At 33.2% G+C, this 8,277-nt stretch overlaps 3 non-coding genes across 3 annotated transcripts; 1 reads left to right on the forward strand and 2 right to left on the reverse strand.

Annotated features, from left to right (window-relative positions):
* Positions 1-1,984: 1,984 nt before the first annotated feature.
* On the reverse strand, positions 1,985-2,064 carry TRNAL-UAG (transfer RNA leucine (anticodon UAG)). The gene has a single exon. It is a non-coding gene; the product is annotated as a tRNA-Leu (tRNA).
* A 5,702-nt stretch (positions 2,065-7,766) lies between these two features.
* Positions 7,767-7,838, forward strand: TRNAN-GUU (transfer RNA asparagine (anticodon GUU)). Its single transcript has one exon. It is a non-coding gene; the product is annotated as a tRNA-Asn (tRNA).
* A 253-nt stretch (positions 7,839-8,091) lies between these two features.
* TRNAR-ACG (transfer RNA arginine (anticodon ACG)) lies at positions 8,092-8,169 on the reverse strand. Its single transcript has one exon. It is a non-coding gene; the product is annotated as a tRNA-Arg (tRNA).
* Between the last annotated feature and the right edge of the window lie 108 nt (positions 8,170-8,277).

Consider the following 8,277-nt stretch of genomic DNA (forward strand, 5'->3'; position numbering starts at 1 on the left):
TTTTAGCCGGAATTCTATTAAAGATGGGAGCATACGGATTGATTCGGGTCAATATGGAATTGTTACCGCATGCTCATTATCTATTTTCCCCTTGGTTGGTAATAATAGGAGCGGTGCAAATAATCTATGCAGCTTCAACTTCTCTTGGTCAACGAAATTTCAAAAAAAGAATAGCCTACTCCTCCGTATCTCACATGGGTTTCATAATTATAGGAATTGGTTCCATAACCAACATTGGACTAAATGGAGCTATTTTACAAATATTATCTCATGGATTTATCGGTGCTACACTTTTTTTCTTGGCGGGAACGGCTTGTGATAGAATGCGTCTTGTTTATCTCGAAGAACTGGGGGGAATATCTATCCCAATGCCAAAAATTTTTACCATGTTTAGTAGCTTTTCAATGGCTTCTCTTGCCTTGCCGGGAATGAGCGGTTTTGTTGCAGAATTAGTAGTATTTTTTGGACTAATTACTAGTCCTAAATTTATGTTAATGCCAAAAATGCTAATTACTTTTGTAATGGCAATAGGAATGATATTAACTCCTATTTATTTATTATCTATGTTACGCCAGATGTTCTATGGATACAAGCTATTTCATGTTCCAAACAAAAATTTTGTAGATTCTGGACCACGAGAACTCTTTCTTTTAATCTGTATCTTTTTACCAGTAATAGGAATTGGTATTTATCCAGATTTGGTTCTCTCGCTATCCGTTGATAGGGTAGAGGTTCTATTATCCAATTATTATACTAAATAGGATTTTCTTTTTTTAACCAGTCCGCTCTATATTCCAGAGTGGAAAAATAAAAAATTCAGAAAAAAGTAAAAAAGTCTAATTAGATCTATCTCGAATTTTTGAGAACCCCTTGAACGTCTTTTCAAAGGGTTCTCAAATCAAACTAAAAAGGAAAAAAACCGAAGGTTTTATGTTATGTAATTATTTAGATGGTAATGTAAATGAACCGTAACTATGTAAACCTATTCCTAACAGATTGATACCAAAATAGCAGATCCAAATTATAAGAAATCCTATCGAAGCTACAAGTGCGGAATTCGTACCCTTCCAATTTGGATTTTTTCTACTATGTAAATATATTGCAAATATGGTCCAGGTAATAAATGCCCAAGTTTCCTTAGGATCCCAATTCCAATAGGATCCCCATGCCTCATTAGCCCATACTGCTCCACAAAGAATACCCACGGTTAAAAGAGTAAACCCTAGACTAATGACACGATAACTCCAAGAATCCAAACGCTCAGTTAATTGATATTTGTAATAATTTGGAAATACGGGAAAAGAGGTGTTTTTTAAAGCACTTCTTTTTGCATATAAATATTCAATCTCACTAAAGAAAAATGTTTTAAGAAAAACATTTTTCTTTAGTGAAAAGAAATCGAAATTCTTTCGAAATCTAATGATTAGAAGAGCGGCGGATAATAAGGATCCACACAAAAGAGTTGCATAGCTTAGTAACATCATACTGACATGCATCATTAACCACTGAGATTGTAGAGCAGGTACTAGTATTGTGGATTGATGCATTTCAGTTAAAAGACCCGACGTGGCAAAGCCTTGCGTTAAAATAGTACTTGGCGTAGTTATTGTGCTTAAATCATTTTTCGAGTTCTGTATCTTAGGAATAGTATGAAGAATATACAGAGTCCATGAAAGGAAGATCAATGACTCATATAAATTACTTAATGGAAAATGTCCCGAAGAAACCCAACGAGAGACTAAAAATCCTGTTATAGAGAAAAAAGTAGCTATCATTCCTTTTTCTGACGAATCACGTAATCCCCTAAGTTCACGAACTAATAAGGTTATCAAATGAATCGTAATCACAATTGAAATGGTTGAGAAAGAGATATGAGTTAGTATATGTTCTAAAGTTGCAAATAGCATAACGATAAGGTCCCATTACAAAATTGGAAATTTCGAATTGAATCCATTTTCTAATTTATTGTATTCTTTTTCGAGAATGCCGCCACTCGGATTCGAACCGAGATGCTTGAGCACTGCTTCCTAAGAGCAGCGTGTCTACCAATTTCACCATGGCGGCTAATTTAAAATAATAGTTAACTTAAAAGAATAATAGTTATTTTATCGTGAATCGTCGAGACTGGGAGAAGCCATAGAATTTAGGAACATTAGAAGTTCATCATTAGAAGTTCATCATTAACTACAATGAAATGCATTTTGTATTTTAGAAAAATTGATAGAATGAAAGCCTTTACACTCTTATTAATATGATGTACCAGTCCTAAACCCATTTATATGGGAATTTTGGATAAGATTAGGTGGAGGTTGTAAGTCCTATTGCAAGAATAGTCTACTTTTTATAATAGAATCCTCGTTTTTATGAGAATTCTATTATAAAAAAAAGTTCTTTGATAGGAAAAGAATACTGAGGACACAATATACCAAAAACTTTTGTTCTATATAATGATAATGGAGGGATTCGTTCTAAGAATATTGTACCGAGGAATTCGACACATAAAAGTACATTTATTAATTAATCCGAATTATTCATTCATATTAAATAATTGGAATTTCTTTTGGATAGTTCAATTCAGATTATTTCAAAATCTTATTATTTGTTTGCTTGTTGCCCAGAAAAACCTTTTGGTTTTGGATGCTCGTTGCCCCTAGAAAATGATCTTGATTTTGCTAAAGAATAAGATTGTACTATGGAAAAATAAGTCTTTTTTTTCCAAAGATTTTTACGAATACGCTTTTTTGACATCGAAGTACGTTTTTTTGGAACTGCCATTCAAAAAGGGAATTACTTTTTTCTAGTTGTATGTGAAAGACATCTATTGCCACAAATCAATCCTTCTTTCTGTTTTTTCTTAGTATTTATACTTAGATACTGAAAGATACTGAAAGATACTTAAATTCTAAATTCTTCTTTAGTTCATTTTGTCTAATGTGGATAAGACAAGAGTTTTTTAAGATTTTCTATTTAAATCAATTTCTATATCAAATATACTCCATATATAAATATATGGTATGGGGGATAAGCCCTCATATAAGAGGGGGAGATAAAAAGAAGGTAAAATTCAATTCAAATAGTTAATTAAGTTCAGAAGGCTATTCCATAATTGAATTCCAATAAAAAAAAATACTTAGTCTCTTAAACAAGACATTCTAAAACTTAGAGAATTCTAGTCATTAGGATTTCCTTTTATATGAAATAAGCAATATTCGAGAATTTCCTATAAATATAGGTTTTCTTTGGAATTCAATCAATCAATTACGAAACAAGAGAGCTCTTTTATTTTAACAAAAAGAAATACAAAAATGATTAGAAAGTAAAATTATTCAATCTTTTTTTGTATTTTAATAAATATTTTTTTTTACTAATAACTAGATACCGAAATTCTTTGATTCACTTTTTGAATTTAAGTAACTAAACCCATTCTAAATTTTGGAATATTTTAATGAGAGAAATTAGAAAAATTCATAATTCCAGTATTTTTTATTTTTCTTATTTTGTTTTTTTAATTCCTTTAGAAAGAGATAAGAATAGGTTTGGTGAATCGGAAACAATTTTATTTTATAGAAAAATTGAACTATAAATTTAAACTAAAAATTGCTATTTCTTTTCTTATGGAACATACATATCAATATGCCTGGGTAATTCCTCTTCTCCCACTTCCAGTTATTATGTCAATGGGATTTGGACTTTTTCTTATTCCTACAGCAACAAAAAATCTTCGTCGGATATGGGCTTTTCCTAGTATTTTACTCTTAAGTATAGCTATGGTATTCTCACTTCACCTGTCTATTCAACAAATAAATGGAAGTTCTATCTATCAATATCTATGGTCTTGGACCATCAATAATGATTTTTCCTTAGAATTTGGATACTTGGTCGACCCCCTTACGTCTATTATGTTAATACTAATTACTACTGTAGGAATCTTAGTTCTTATTTATAGTGACGATTATATGTCTCACGATGAAGGATATTTGAGATTTTTTGTTTATATAAGTTTTTTTAATACTTCCATGTTAGGATTGGTTACTAGTTCCAATTTGATACAAATTTATTTTTTTTGGGAACTTGTCGGAATGTGTTCCTATTTATTGATAGGCTTTTGGTTTACGCGGCCAATTGCAGCGAGTGCTTGTCAAAAAGCTTTTGTAACTAATCGTGTAGGGGATTTTGGTCTGTTATTAGGAATTTTAGGTTTTTTTTGGATAACGGGTAGTTTGGAGTTTCGGGATTTGTTCAAAATAGCTAATAACTGGATTCCTAATAATGGGATTAATTCCTTACTTACTACTTTGTGTGCTTTTTTATTATTCCTTGGTGCAGTTGCAAAATCTGCACAATTTCCTCTTCACGTATGGTTACCTGATGCTATGGAAGGACCCACTCCTATTTCGGCTCTTATACACGCAGCAACTATGGTTGCTGCGGGGATTTTTCTTCTAGCTAGACTTCTTCCTCTTTTCATATCCCTACCCTGGATAATGAGTTTCATTTCTTTAATAGGTACAATAACACTCTTCTTAGGAGCCACTTTAGCTCTTGCTCAGAGAGATATTAAAAGAAGCTTAGCCTATTCTACAATGTCTCAATTGGGTTATATGATGTTAGCTCTAGGTATAGGTTCTTATCAAGCTGCTTTATTCCATTTGATCACTCATGCTTATTCGAAAGCTTTATTGTTCTTAGGATCCGGATCCGTTATTCATTCAATGGAACCTCTTGTTGGATATTCACCAGATAAAAGTCAGAATATGGTTCTTATGGGTGGTTTAAGAAAATACGTTCCAATTACAAGAACTACTTTTTTATGTGGTACACTTTCTCTTTGTGGTATTCCACCTCTTGCTTGCTTCTGGTCCAAAGATGAAATCCTTAGTAATAGTTGGTTGTATTCACCCTTTTTTGGAATAATAGCCTCTTTTACTGCAGGATTAACTGCATTTTATATGTTTCGGATATATTTACTTACTTTTGATGGGTATTTGCGTGTTCATTTTCAAAATTACAGTAGTACTAAAGAAGGTTCGTTGTATTCAATATCCTTATGGGGAAAAAGTATATCCAAAGGAGTCAATAGGGATTTTGTTTTATCAACAATGAAGAGTGGAGTTTCTTTTTTTTCACAAAATATACCAAAAATTCCTGCTAATACAAGAAATAAGATAGGATCCTTTAGTACTCCCTTTGGGGCTAAAAATACTTTTGTCTATCCTCATGAAACGGGAAATACTATGCTATTTCCTCTTCTTATATTACTACTTTTTACTTTGTTCATTGGATCCATAGGAATCCATTTTGATAATGGAGTAAAAGATAATAGAATATTGGAGTTAACCATATTATCAAAGTGGCTAACTCCTTCAATAAACTTGTTCCAGGAAAATTCTAATTCTTCCATAAATTCATATGAATTTCTCACTAATGCAATTTCTTCTGTAAGTTTAGCAATTTTTGGTCTATTCATAGCATATATCTTTTATGGATCTGCTTATTCTTTTTTTCAGAATTTGAATTTTCAAAATTCCCTTGTAAAAAAGAATCCAAAAAAGAGCTTTTTGGATGAAGTAAAAAAAAAGATATACAGCTGGTCATATAATCGTGGTTATATAGATTTTTTCTATACTAGGGTTTTTATCCTAGGTATAAGAAGATTAGCCGAACTAACGCATTTTTTTGATAAAGGTGTCATTGATGGAATTACCAATGGAGTAGGTCTTGCTGGTTTTTGTATAGGAGAAGAAATCAAATATGTAGGGGGAGGGCGAATATCGTCTTATCTATTCTTTTTTTTATGTTATGTATCCTTGTTCTTATTCTTTATTCCATGAAAATGGATTATTCCATGAATTCCTCAAAACGAGGCTCATCAAAATGCAAAATCTAAGACTACTATAAGACTACTAATAAAATAAGAAAAAAATGAGAACGATTAAATTACTTCTCCCGAATATCCAACTGACTTATTAATTTCTTATAACGTACTCTATTTTTCTTTGCCAAATAAGCCAGCAAACGTTGACGTTTTCCCAAAAGTCTTCGTAGACCTCTTTCCGATGAAAAATCTTTTTTGTGTAATTCTAAATGTGAAGCAAGTCTCCGTATCTTATTGGTGAAACTGAATACTTGAAATTCAACAGAACCCCTGTTTTCTTGTTTTTCTTCTTTAACCATAAATCAACAAATTTTTCTACCTCCTTTCTTTTTCATGTATTTTTCTGATCAGGAAAAATAAAAAATTATGTCAGTTATTTTTAAGTTATTCTAATCTCGTACACACAAAAATTTGCAATTATTCATCTACTGCTGGAATCTGGAATTTGGATTTATTTTATCGATGCAAATTGGATTTGGATAGAAGGGTACATTCTTTTATTTTAGATAGAAGAAACATTTCTTCTATCTAAAATAAAAGAATTTTGCTGATTTATTTATTGCTATATCCAATTTATAGAATTGATATACCATTTAATTGATATCATTTAGCAAAATGAAACACAGCATATGCATCCATCTTTGGGCTCGAGAATTTCACGGGATAGAGATATAGTATAAGAAATAGGCTATTAAGTAACTCTAAATGAATTGTGGATACATCTGTATCCTTAACATACTGAAACGACTGCCATTATTCGTATCAAACCAATAGCGATTCATAAAAGCTAAATCTTGTAATCAATGGTGGGCCAATAATGAATTTTTTTGCATATGTATTAAGACGCTTGGTCTGATTTCGAAATTGTCCAGAGTTTTTTATGTTGTTTTCATTGCAAAATGATGGATCTCCTTCCGTAACTTTCCAATTACGAGTACGAGAATTGAAAGACATGAAAATTCTCAATTCTCTACGGCGTCTAGGAGATGGATCGAATATTTTCAGGAACAAGAAAATCAGAAGAATCTTTTTCTCTATTCACTACCATTCCGCGTCTTCGACTTCTATTAGTTTCTTTTCTTCTTTAATGCAATAGCTATAGTTTGATATAGAATCCATTTCTCAAAGTAATGGAAACCATTCTCTTATAGGAAATGGTTCGAAAATCGCTATTCCACCTTTTAGGTTTAGGTATCGTGAAAAGTGATACCTGTGAAGATCGTGCATTTCAGTCACATTCAGATCCGTTTTTCGAGTCCATGATATAACCAAATTGGATGGATCTTCCACCCGTTTAGCTAAGAAAGAATAGATGCAGAGGTGGATAATAGATCGATATGAAGATCATGAGCTGCCCCATAATGAAACCGCCAGTAGTCGCGAATATCTCCTTCTTCCCTAACCCAAGATTGGAGAAAGAAGATCTAAGAGGGACCTATGGAGAATGTGGTCAGAAATCCATAATAGAGTCCGACCACAACGACCGAATTAATTATCCTCATCGAGAAACTTAGACTACTTTAGACTACTTAAGTAGAAAAGATTTGAAAATCATGGCATGGGTCTCCTTTTTTTCTTTCTTTAGAGTTTTCTATATGCACAATTTCTCGATGTTTCGATGAGAATTTCTTGACTTTCCATATATAGAAAGAGATAGACTATAAATGACATCTCTTATGTCAATAAGACCAAAGGAATGGATATTAAATGATAGGAAGTGCTAAGAAGTGAAATAGAATGAAATAGAGCCACTTTGGGCTTCCCTATGAAATGAGGCATGGAACGGAGCCACTACGAAGAAATTCCGGGAGTTACGAAAGAAGCTTCGGACTCATATTGTTCACGGGTTGAGAGCGGGAGTTGAACTCTAGGAGGTCGAATCTCCCCTTGTTCCTCAGTAGCTCAGTGGTAGAGCGGTCGGCTGTTAACTGACTGGTCGTAGGTTCGAATCCTACTTGGGGAGATTTGATTCATTCTTTAATGTAAGAATAAAGAATTGAATTAAAAGGCTTGCTTTGACCCTTAGGAGTAGGTAACCCGTTCGCTATCCTTGTTTCTATTGCATTCTGTCTCATCGTATCACATTCTGTTCTACGATTCCACTTCGACAAAAGGAAAGAGCATACCCAAGTTCAATAGCTTTACGTCCGCTATTCCGATCATGATTTTCCTACCCTCAGGGAGAAAGTAAAGGTCCTTCCCCCTTTGGAAGGCTGTGGGCGAGGAGGGATTCGAACCCCCGACACCGTGGTTCGTAGCCACGTGCTCTAATCCTCTGAGCTACAGGCCCACCCCGTCTCCACTGGATCTCTTCCCGGGGATACCCCCCAAAAGGAACCTTCTTCTCCTCAGCCATTTCATTTCGGGTTAAGAAGATGGGAAAGCGCCTTTCTCTCTATAAA

This window comes from Zea mays, unplaced genomic scaffold (assembly GCF_902167145.1).
Source record: "Zea mays cultivar B73 unplaced genomic scaffold, Zm-B73-REFERENCE-NAM-5.0 scaffold_515, whole genome shotgun sequence".
Classification (NCBI taxonomy): Eukaryota; Viridiplantae; Streptophyta; class Magnoliopsida; order Poales; family Poaceae; genus Zea; species Zea mays.